Genomic DNA, 12,815 nt, shown 5'->3' with positions numbered 1-12,815 from the left:
AGCACCTAATTTAAAAGGATGTATAACAAACCCTGATTCATCAGTAAAAAGAATGTATGCCCATTCAAGCTCTTCTTCGTGCCATTCACATTCTTCGGCCCATCAAATGTCGTGAATATTTGAAACTCACTTCATAGCTAATTAACAGTAAATTTGGGGTTTCGGCGTCTGAAGGCGAATAAACCTATCAAGTATATATTATGTTACTCTTGTTGGACCAATATGCCTTTCTCTTATATCAGCAGTCTCTTCAAATTTCTGCCGCAACCTTCCTATAGTGCTCTTGGTAGCATCTATAGCTTCTGCAATGTCGCGGGTGTTCATACCAACAGCTCGTAAATAAATTTCAAGATCGAGATGTTACCTTTGCATATTGTCTATGTTGCCCGGATAATTAAAACAAATTCATTTAATATAATTAAATTCTTTAGAGCGTAAAAATAAAACGGTCGTGTTTTGTTTCCTAGACTATTTTGATGTGAAGATAATGGTGTCAAGTTGTGAACTAGAATTGTAAAACTAACATAACTATTGTTGTTGGAGCAAATTTTTTTGCAATTTTCTCATTATATAAGCAATAATAATTCAATTGAAGAGTGGAAATTCAAAAGGGTCTAAGTGCCAAAAAAATGAAACTGAGATATTGATAAAAAAATATATATAACAATAAAAAAACTTTGAATTTGTATTGAAATAGTTTTATTAGGCAAATTAAACAAAAATCAATAAACGTGTTATATTGTTATACACAAAACAAAAACTATCATTGAGAAAAACTAATCATAACACAAAATCCACTAGAAGGTCCTAAGTGCCAACTATAATAATACACTGTCAAAAGGGTCTATGTCCAAAGGAGCCTTTTAATTCGATTGTGTTTTTTCTATGATATTATCATAAAACTGAACATATTTAACAGGAATATAGTCCATCATATCTTTTAAGTTTTTCAGCTTCTCGGCTGAAATACGGTTTCTGCAGTCGAGGTCTGGAACCAATGCTACCGGAATTTCATTCGACCTTTTCGTGCCTCTCTTATCATCTTTTCTATATTTTCGAGAGTGTAGTTTTTTACAACGCGTTTTGTCTTTTCTATTTGTAAAAAATCTCTATCACAAGTGAGATATGAATGGCCACTTATCAGATATTTTTGCTCAACCTTTTCGTAGATACCCTTAGAAACTAGGTAAATCATCAACATTAAAATAATCTTGTTCTTGTTTTGTCCTATGCAATTGTCACTCCACATGACCAAATTTTTTCTTTTAGGAAAATTTGAGTGCAAAATTACTTTTAGCAGACCAGACGCTATTTCATTTCCACCTCTCCCAGTAAGTGACTCATCCCAGAGGCACATAAATGCATCATCTGTATCTGACAAATGAATTCCGAGGTTAAAACAGGACAACTGCCGAATGTAAAACATGTCAGAATGTGTTAGTGTCGGAATAAAAAGCACTTGTTCTAAATCAATCGAAATAATATTGTCATTACTTTCTATTGTTTGTGATTTAGCAATGTCAGTGTTCATTGAGACTCTTGCATTTTCCGCTTTACGATGATGCAAGTCCAGTTTGTGCGTAACTTGTTTTCTTTCTGGATCGGACAATAAAATTGATTTAATCTTATTTTGATAAAGATCACACTTCGAACATGTATCTGACCTAGGCGTTCCGAATCTAAGATTTGGAAAATCCTTCTTAAATGCCATTGAGTAATACTTCTAAGTAACAGTTGATTTTGGATATTTTGCATTGTACGCCAAAAACATACGATTTAGATTTAAATCTGGACTTATAAATTCTTTGATTGACTTATTCCGGCTGTAGTGATTTTCCTCGCGAGGAAAGCTCTGAATATGATCCCTGACATGCTGACGAAATTCTGGCAAATACTTTCTAATTTTCGTTCCCTTACCACGTTGATCTGTGTACGTAGTATGTCCCATTTTCTTTTTTTCGACAAATACTTGCACTCTTTTATGACTCAGTGCAAATATGTCAGAAAAAGTTTTTCGACAAACCTGAACATGTTGTCCACTACCATTAGGAACAGTATAAGTAATCGTAATTTGGCGACGACTTTGTTTTGGCATATTATACGTGCCGTGTCTCCTGCGACCTACGTTTATAGCTTGAATCAGTCCCAAAAGAAAAGTACCCTGCTTATCGAAATTAGCAGCTTCATAATATTGACGAAACAGTGCGTTTCTTTGCTCGAATGTTAAAGATTTGCAGGCATATTTACAAGAACATGTTACCTGTAACAAAAAAGTGAAGTCAAATTTCGGAGCTTGTTTTAAGGTTAGAATTGCTTACCTCAAGTTCAGGCGGATTTTTTGGCGGCACAATAACACTATTATAATTTGAATGTTGTAAACCACTAATTCTGCACCTTTTTCTTTTTTTTCTAACACTTTCAGTACCTTTTTGGCCTCTTTTTACTGCATTATCGTTCTGTTGTACATTGCCACGTGCGTCCATTTTATATACTAATGACGTTAAGTGCTTGGCACTTAGACTCTTTTAACCTAAAAAAAGATACCTGCGCTTAGACCGGCTGCAGATTTTGACGTGAGAAAATAATATAAAGGTAATACGAAAGGCACATTTAGACCCTTTTGTATGCTATTGGCGTTGGCACGTAGACTACTACACAAGGGTTACCTGAAATTTGCCGGCAGTGGCACTTAGACTCTTTTGAATTTCCACTCTTCAATTGTGAATCCAAATAATTTTTAATTCAAATTTATAAATTAATTCAACTCTTATAAGGAGCTGATTTATCGATATCATGTGATCTAATATCATTGACTTATGAGACCTCCAAGTGTTATATTTATTAAAAAAAACATGCAACTTCACTAGCCTGTAGTTCAAAATCTAATGCATTTTATTCCGTATGTTCATAGAAACTTTTTTACATCATTTCATCCAAGGAATACTCTAAATTTTATCCCAATATTAAGAAACACCGTGTATATGAAAGTATATAATTATTTTTCCAACTTAAATAAGAAACCAACTTTGAATTAATTAAAAATTTTATACCTGCTATATTTTAATGATCAACGTAATTATTAAAATTTTGGAAGACTTGTTAAAACCTTGTAGATGCTCTTTTCATAACGTAATTTTTTTCTGGAAAATGCTATTTATCGATTATATAAATGACGTCAATTCGTGGGCGAACATATATATTGATTTTTTTGACCCACTTTAACTAATTACATGATCATTAAATGAAATATTGTAATCAATCCCAGTAGTGGAATAGGTAGATACATATTATTTTTAGAATTTAATTTCTATTCACATAAATGGCTTCTCGGTATTCCGGCATACTTTTTGTCTTGAAGAGTAAATAAAAATTCTAGTTTCTGCATTTTTAGAAGAATACTAACAGTAGTGAACTACTGCAGTTCACTATATTATATAATATAGTGAATAGACTATATTATATAATATAGTGAATTGTAATATATGTAATATATAAAGTAATATATATTATATTAAATCGTCATTATGGCAAATAAGCGTTCAGAACAGACTAAATCTATATGAATTGTATTATTTATCTGAAGATAAAATGTATTATAGGTAATACAGTTCATAAAAAAATATGCAACTATACAGGTTAGGGAAGTGAAGATTGACCATTGTCCAAAATAATGATAACACCGCTTCCTTTCGTAGATGAGCGGCCGCCACTGGTCGTCTGATTTTTGCTGCTTTTGTTCTTTAAAGAATTATAATAATAATATCGAAATGCCTGATTTTGTTGGGTGATTTCGCGCTGCACTGTTGAATTTTAAAGCTCTCCGAAATAGTTCAACTTATTAAATGCTTTGAAGGCAATTCGGTAGTACAATGTATGCGATTTGTCTTCAATTACATTTGAAACCAGACCGATTCCTTGCAAAAGAACAATTTATGTGGTTCCGAATTTTGAGACTTTATTTTGTCATAAAAGCCACGCTAAAGTACAGGAACCTTTTATGGAAATGGGTCTAGGAGCCAGAATGACTGAAAGAAATGCTTTGTAGTGCCCTAGAATTGGATAGTAACTGGGTATGGACCATAAAATAGTTAGCAGTATTTGGAAAAATCATGGGTACAAATGTTTCAAGTATTCCAAAACTCAGGAGATATTTTCTGAAAGCCAGTGGTGAAGAATAAAATTGTATTCAAAACTTTGAGGGAAAAGGCAAATGAACGTCAATATTTTTTTCGAAATATACTATTTTTAGATCTTCTTTTCCATTCCACAGGAAAAATAATCCTGCCATTGTTCGATATTGGCCTCAAGAAAATAAGCACAGCAGTTTTCAATTCCGTTCTCAGTATCCTCAAAAATTGAATGTGTGACTGGTATTTTGGGAGATCATATTAAAGAGCCATTTTTTATTGATGGTACTTTAAAAGGCCAAAAATATCTTGAGCTGCTGCAAAAATAAATTCTTCTTGCCATTCAGATCCTCCCTGATTGACCTTGATGACCTTGAATAGATCTATTTTCAACAAGACGACTCTCCACCCTACTCATATGCCAGTATAGCAAAAGAATTTTTAACAAATACTATTCCTAACTGTTCTATTAGTAAAACTGGCGATACTAAATGCCCTCCTAGATCTCTAGATTTGTCTCCAAACGACTCTCATTTTTAGTTTTACCTTAAGACCATTTACAAATAGGAATTTAGTAGACCAACAAATTTAAAGAAGTTACGAGAAAAAAATTTTGAATGTGCCAATTCCATTTCACTAGTAACTTTTTTGGAAGTATAAATATGATAGGTATTACCTTATTGTTTAGCTAAAGAAGGAGGTCTGTTTGAGTCTTTTATTTCCTTTATAAGTGTTTAAAATGTAACCCATTTGCTATTACTCACACTGTATAATTATAATAGCTGTCTTGAACATGGGCCTTTCCCTTAACTCTGTAAAGAATCTGTTAGTTTTTAGGTAGTGAATTACTTCACTACCTAAAAACCTTATCCTGTCTACTTCCTGTAATATATTAAGTTCTGGAAAGTAACTGGAAAGTAGTTCATGTTCAGGTCCCTGATTATTTTCACAGCAGCACTTCTGAATATTACTGGCAATATTGGAGAAATTCAAGATATGCAAATATATCGTACTGATTTTGTTAGACGACCCTAAGGCCTTGAATATGATTGATCACTAGTTAGTATGTGTGTTTAGTTCATATTTATCAGACCAAAAGCAAATGGTTAGGATGGGTGGAAGAGTATCACAGAAACATTATTTCAGGTGTGCTTCAAGGCTCCATTGGCCCTTTATTGTATGTTAATTATAATGCAAGTATGTTTTCCACCCTCAATCTTCACACATTTAAGCATACACTGATGACACACAATTGTTATTTCAGTTTAATGTAGACTATCCTGATGAACAGTTAAATTTAGATTTATCTAAAATTTATTAATAGATAAGCTTTGCTAAACAGAAGTTATGTGAGAAAAACCAGAAAAAAATGATGAGTCACTTATGTCTACTTATTGTTATTGCTTTACAGCATATTTTCCATTCTTGAATGATATATATAGAAAATGAAAAAAAAAAGATCAAAATGCATGCTGTAGATTTGTTTACAAATTGAGAATAGTTTGGAAAAAATTGGGTTAAAATCTGGTACTTTTGACATTATAGGAGTCTATAAAAAACGATTTTCTGTGTATAGGAGTGAGTTGGTTAAGTTGAAGAATGGCCAGAAGGCTAAGCTTCGCCAATTTCACTCAACAATTATTATAGGTGTATACGTTTTTGGATTATTTGTTCGTAGAAATACTTGAATAAAGACGTTATTCATTTATTTTATAAAAAAGTTTTTGCCTACCTTAAAAATTTCTAATTAAGAAACAAAATAATAAATATACAGACTAATTCAAATTTCGGGTCTTAAAGAATTATAAACTAATAATTCTTACTGTTAAAAAACACTGTACTAAAATTCATATTTCTGTATACCTGTGACAAAAGAAATATGAGAATCCCTGAGCAGCAACAGCAATCTATTTTGAAACTTTAACCGATTCCAAGCGGTCTATCGGTAATTACCATTCCTAAATGGTATTAACCATTGACGTCACCAATTAGCCCTTTATACGTCATCAATTTGGAACAGTAATTACCCACGTCGGGAGCTGTTTTCTAAACGTCAAATGTCAAAGATATTGAAATAAGTGCGGGGAAAAATATAATATGATACCGTTGATTGAATATTTGGGAAGATACGCAATCCTATGTTAAAAAGTGTACCCGGTCGACTATCGGATGGCCGTTCAGTTTTGTGCACCGTGTGGTGCTGCCGCAAAGCGTCAAATCAAGGAACGATTTATTTTAGCTGCGTCGACTTGGCTTTTAGCTTCTTTGAGTCAGGTTTTCAACGACGCTGGAATCTCCGGTTACGCGGCCGTGTTGGATATTTTTTCAAGATATGGGAAATGCCAACTATGTTTTTATAATTTTTTTTGAACATACAACACGGTGTCATTTATGTGGTGGTCAAGTGATAAGTGATATACTTAAGGGTGAAGGCATATTGAAATTTCTTAAAAGTTAAATTTTATAAACAAATAATTACTTACCAAAATATGTTTTTGAGACAAAAATTAATACAAAAATATATATAAAAAGCTACTTTTACAAAATTACCATCAAAGTTTAATACAAGTTATAATTCCAACAAACATTATGTTTCCTCCATTTTGTGTTCAAGAGGGTCAAGTTTAAAAAAAAAAACCCGTTGCACTTAATTAACTAAAAACTAATATACAAAAAATATGTGGAACAAATTTTAAGATATAAGTAGGTTTCACGTAAATATTATAAAGAATAATTGAAATAATTCATAAGACTTAATACCGATGGTAATATAACTTCTTGATCAATAATTTTTTGTAAAAAGTAACCCATTTTGTCATGTGATTCAATATCTGAAAAATTGTGCAGCGTAGTAAGGGGTTGTGAGTGAGGATGTTAATAGAAATAGAAAATAGGCCACATTTTAAGTTTTAAGCGACACAGGAAAATTCTCAATTACCAGTTGTTACAACTATACTTAAAACTATAAAAAGATACCTAGTAACAAAAAAAAAATAAACATTTTTACAACTATGCTTAAAACTATAAAAAGATACCTAGTAACAAAAAAAACATTTTGTTTAAAGACCCCGCATCATGGTTATACAGGACGTCAATAGAGGTGGTATAATTAGAGGAAAGTTGAGCAATATAGTGTCCTTTTATAATAAAATCTAAATACTTCCTAAATTTTGCAAAAAACTGAAATTTGGCAAAATCATTTTTTTTTTTCTGGCGTTATTTCAAAATATACGACAAAAGTATTTATTAAATGAATAAATTATTATGACCACTTTTTCTTGCCTATACGATGACACCTTTAAATTTAAAATACGACGTTCTGTCTTTAAAGAGCCATCATCAACTTTGTTTTTCTTTGTCAGCACTATATTGACCATTTGCAGTTTAACGACGCGGGAATCTTTGGGCGCCCGGCTGTTTTGTTATTTTTTTAAGACAAGGGCGATGATGATAACAGCGCTTTTATTTATTTTGTTATTGCCGATATTTAAATGCGCTGTAATCTCGCATAAATAACTAGATAAATGTGGTAGTCAAGTAATGTATTGGAAGGTGCTATCTCTTACAACTAATTTTATTAACAAATAATAAATTACTTACCAAAATCCTTTTTTGAGACAAAACTAAATAAATAAAAACAAAACAACAATTCAGTAAGCTTTTATTTATTAATTAGAAAATTAACAAAAATATTAAATAAAGGTGATGATATAGGTAGGTTTCACGTAAATATAAAGAGTAAATTAAATAATTAAAGATTTAATATCTATATACGGTACTATAGTTTTTTAGAGTCAATAATGGTTATGGTTTAGGGTTGATCATTCTCACATATGCTTACTCGTTGACATATGCTTGATCTATTCGAAGACCAGAATAGATCAAGTGTTACCAATTTTACTAATTTTTAAAGAAAATATACCTCCTTAAAATTCAAGTAATTCATTTCTTATTTAGATTTTATTGCAAACAAAAGCAAATTTGGAAAAATTTACCAAACACTTACCATTTTTTGGACTATGCTGCAAAATATCAACTTGAATATGCGTGCCAGGCAATACATTTGTATCAATTGTATCTACAAATAAAAACTTTCTAAAGACTTGTATTATACTATCTAGTAAATTTAGAGACATTTAAGTACAAGTGCTCAAAATTGACCAGTGCATTCAGTTTTTTGTTTGTTAAATATTAGGATTATTATAAATATATATAATAATATTACGATTTTCGAAACACCGTCAAAGGCTAAAGTATCTAACAGAAAATTGAAAAGTAATCACCCAAAAGTAGTTTTCACTGTATTTTATTACTTATATCTGTTATAAGTTACTTATTTTATTGCGTATTACGTCACTTATAGCAAAAATCAATTTAGAAAATACTATTAAAAATACATTACTTGTAATAATCAATATTTAACAACTGAAAAAGATTTTAATAAAGATATCTTAATACAAAATAATTATTTTAGTTTGTTAGTTTAATTAGAGTTTGATAATGCACGTATAAAATTGAATCAACCAATTTTTACGACAAGTCTTATTTAAGAAGATTATTTAAGATAAAAAGCATTGCTAAAAAATGTAACATAAGAATTATTTTTAAATCACAAAACACATTACGATATTTATTAAGAAAAACTTAACCTTTCAATTAAAATGAACTTAATAAAAATCTAATATATAAAATTCTTTGTACTTGTGGTAAATTTTACATAGGTGAAACCTGTAGACCATTACCAATAAGAATTAATGAAAATAAATCTTACATAAATAAATATATACCTATAGATATACCTATAGATGTAAATATAGACCCTATAAATAAAAAGTAATATCCTATAAAAAGCTTCTTTATCCCGCCCAAAAATTTTTGTGATTAACATCTTAACATCTTCTAGTTAGAAAATTAAGTGGCCTGTTAAATTTAAAATATTTGTTTGCCGTAGAACTTTTTTTGAAAAGCGAAGCTTTCTTAAAATAAATAGGCATTTCCAAATTTTGCTAAAAAACAAACAAACTTTTTATCCTAAAATGATGAGATCTATCGTCCATTTACATTTGTGCATTAAAAGAATTATCCTGTCTATATGTAAGTAATATATAATAATAATTATAGTTATAATAATATTATAATACTTATTGTCGTAATAGGTAAGGTTTGTCACCAACTTGTAAAAGAGTTTGAAAATATGCAAAAGGGCAAATAGGAATATTTTCAGTAATGCGAGCACGAGAATGAGCATTAAAAGTATACCCACTCATGTACTTTTAATACAACAGTTAAAAAAATCTGCCTCTAAAAAATAAAGTGTCATGTTTAAGTAATATTATAATATTCTTTACTTACCATTTTCCCAATTTATTGATGAAACTTTTGCATCTAACCTCTCAAGGCTTTGAGCGTTACATGAGGTATCAGGCAAAGAAATTGTGTTTCTAGAGGCCGGTTCTATAATTTAGAGTAAATGTATAACACTAATTTGGAAGGAAACAGTAAAATATCAAAAATAATACCTTTCTATGAAATTGGTACAGCTGATTTTAAAAGTCTCTTTCGCTTATTACTTACTGCAATATATATTTTGTCAAAATGTTTCTGGCCAACCACTTTGTTTTTTAATAAATTTTTATCCATAACATATGTTTCCGCATTGCCTATATTTTCTATCCACTGGTTAAGCAACACTGGTTTTAAAATCGGAAATTTGAAAAACTGAGAACATTGTTTTTACATTTTCTTACATTATTGCACCCACGATACGCACACTGATTAACTTTGCCTAAAGGAGCCATTGTCTCACAAACTAAACACATTTACGATATCCAAGAAAATTTTTTAACAACTACCAAATTGCAATACGGCAAACACGAACCTGTGCAAAAACTCTCCCAGACGACTCAGGGATGATCGGCCGATTACTAATGAGAAGCGACGGACGGAATTATTTTCGCGCATACTGGAGAGAATCGCCATCTATTTTTCACGCATATTTGCGGTCACGCTTTGGCCCATAAGGCAGTGGCGGCTGCTCATTAGGTTTGCAGGTTTGCGCAACCCCCAAAAAAAAAAAAGACTTAAAAAAACGAAACATATTTTTATTTATATTATAGCATCTTTTGTAAATTGCAATCAAGTATTAATTCAAGTATTAATACCAAAACACCCTTAAAAAACAATGATTTCCTATACTACATCACGTCGCATCGAGATCGCTGACGGACGGTCGGCGGTGTGCACACAAACTGCAAACCACTCGATTATATTAGGGCGTATTGTAAAGTTGCCTACGTCGGAGGAGGCGGCTATATTGTTTCTCATAAGGTGCGTGTGGTTGCAAGAATAGTGCAAACCTTGTTTATTTTACCGACAAATTTAATAAAATCTGATCATTGATTCAGTTTATGGCGCGGTACGTTGTTGTGTTTTTATGTGTTGAATTAATTTACTGTTTTGTAAACATAATTTATATAAATAAATTTTAATTTAAAGCTTTAGTGGTAAAAATGAATTCGGTGCAAAGTTTAATTGCAGAGCCGTTCATTAAATGATAAGACTGAGATAAAAAGACTTGGCAGGCCTACTCCGCCTTTAAAAATAGAACAATCTATGTCTAGCAAAAAAGGACTTTTATGAGAACGTTTAATCCTGACTTGTACCTGTTGTTTATTGTCTGGAGGCGAAGTTTCTTGGACAAAAGTAGGTTTTACTGATCTTAATCACTCAGGAGACCGCATTAAAAAACATTCATCATCGGCAACACATATGAAGAATGTCGTACAATATTCACTTTTTGGAAGTGTCAATGTAGCGGCCCAATTAAGTGGTGCATATCGTCGAAATATTGACCTGCATAACGAACAGGTAAAACAAAATCGATATATTTTAAACATTATTATTAATTGTGTACGTTTTTGTGGAGCTTTCGAACTCGCGTTAAGAGGACATGATGAGTCTATGTCATCTTCTAATCCTGGGGTTTTCCGAGGCTTGATTGATTTTAGTGCTGAAATAGATGGTGCTCTAAAACATCATTTACAAAAAGCATCAGTATTTAAAGGTACATCGAAGACAATCCAAAATGAGATTTTGCAAACAATGTTTAATGTATGTCAAGAAGAAATTTGTAAGGAAATAAAACAAGCAGATTTCTTGTCCATAATAGCCGATGAAATCAGTGACGTATTAAATATATTTCAAATGGCAATTGTCTTTCGGTACATCGTAAACGGTAAGCCAGTTGAACGTTTTTGGGATTTTTTGGTGCCTTGTGATCATGACGCCAAAACTTTATCTTCGGTTATTCTGGCAGAGCTTGACAAACATGTTAAAGATAACAAAACCAAACTCATTGCACAAACATACGATGGTGCATCAGTTATGAGCGGGTCATCTAACGGAGTGCAAGCAATAATTAAAAAATCTTATGAACATGCTCTTATGTACAGTCAACAAAATTGAAAATGTCCCTCTCTCCGTGGCTCTTTACCCATTTACACGTAATTTAAGTACAATTTGGCTACACTGTATGAATGAAGATAGTATAGCGGCATTTTTCGAAAATAAGTAACGGGGGCTGATGCGGGGGCAGCTTATGCGATCGATCCCATTATAACACTGTGTATAAGGTACCATTGTAAATTTTAAGATCTATTTTTAAGGAGGGTTTTTCCATATTAATTGGCGGCACGGGGATGCAGGTAAAATGTATAAGGTGGTAATTATAAATAAATTTGATGGTAAGTAGAATTGTACTGTCTTTTGTGTTTATAAGTGCCTCGAGTCTATTTACGTGTTTAGTTTTTTTATTTTTTAAAGTGTTTTATGTAATATTTTTTTCATAATGCCAAGATTGCCTGGACAGAGGGAGAGTATCATGGAAATTCGTACTAGAATTATTGTTATGCATGAGATGGGTGCCACCTTACGAGAAAATTGGCTACGGATCTTTCAGTAAGTTTTTTTTGTATGCATTTCGTTTAAATTTTTTGTTAGGTAAAATCTATTTAAACTAAACTATGAAATTTGTCAAAAATCTTCAAAAATTCTCTTTAACTTTTAATTAAAAAAATAATTAAAAAAAAAAGGTTTGTTTTTATACGGAACCAACTTTTTTGATATCCCGAAATAAGCTAATAAATTTAGTAGATCAAAAACGAAAATTATTATCTCATCGTCCTGGGAATCTATTCAAATAGGAGTGATTTCGAGGGTAATTTATAATTTCTTCATTAATTATTTAGAAAAATAGCTGAAAATTACATATCTTAAGTTTAATTTATCGATAGATATGTAAAAAAGTTATAAAACTTACCTATATGTTTTAACAAAGAAAAATATACATGTTATTGGGTCTATCAAAATAAAAAATGTTTTTGTTTTATTTTTAAAGTAAAATCATTTTAGATATGATTGTTTTTTTTGAGGTAGTATTTTTTAAATCCAAGTAACCCTTATACAGGGTGAGTTTTTTAAAGTGTTGCAACACGATATCTTGAAAACATTCAAGTTTTTTCTAAATATTTAAAAAACGAAGGTATAGTTTTTTTTTAGATAATAAATAAATTTAATGCAGTACCATACCCTAAAAAAAGTATTAATGGGTTTAAAGGTTTCTCAAAAACGGTAGTCGAATGTAGTATAGATTGGCGATATTTTGAATTTTAAATTTAATATCTGACTCAC

General features: G+C 31.0%; 1 long non-coding RNA gene across 1 annotated transcript; it reads right to left on the bottom strand.

The window, feature by feature from the left end:
• Window positions 1-832: 832 nt before the first annotated feature.
• Window positions 833-5,985, bottom strand: LOC126745053 (uncharacterized). Its single transcript, XR_007663418.1, has 3 exons — window positions 5,860-5,985; window positions 2,319-2,530; window positions 833-2,260 (listed from the first exon to the last, which is right to left on the bottom strand). It is a non-coding gene; the product is annotated as an uncharacterized LOC126745053 (long non-coding RNA).
• Between the last annotated feature and the right edge of the window lie 6,830 nt (window positions 5,986-12,815).

Source organism: Anthonomus grandis, chromosome 15, assembly GCF_022605725.1.
Source record: "Anthonomus grandis grandis chromosome 15, icAntGran1.3, whole genome shotgun sequence".
Classification (NCBI taxonomy): Eukaryota; Metazoa; Arthropoda; class Insecta; order Coleoptera; family Curculionidae; genus Anthonomus; species Anthonomus grandis.
Note: the sequence above shows the minus strand (reverse complement) of the source record. Positions and strands in the feature narration are given on the sequence as shown.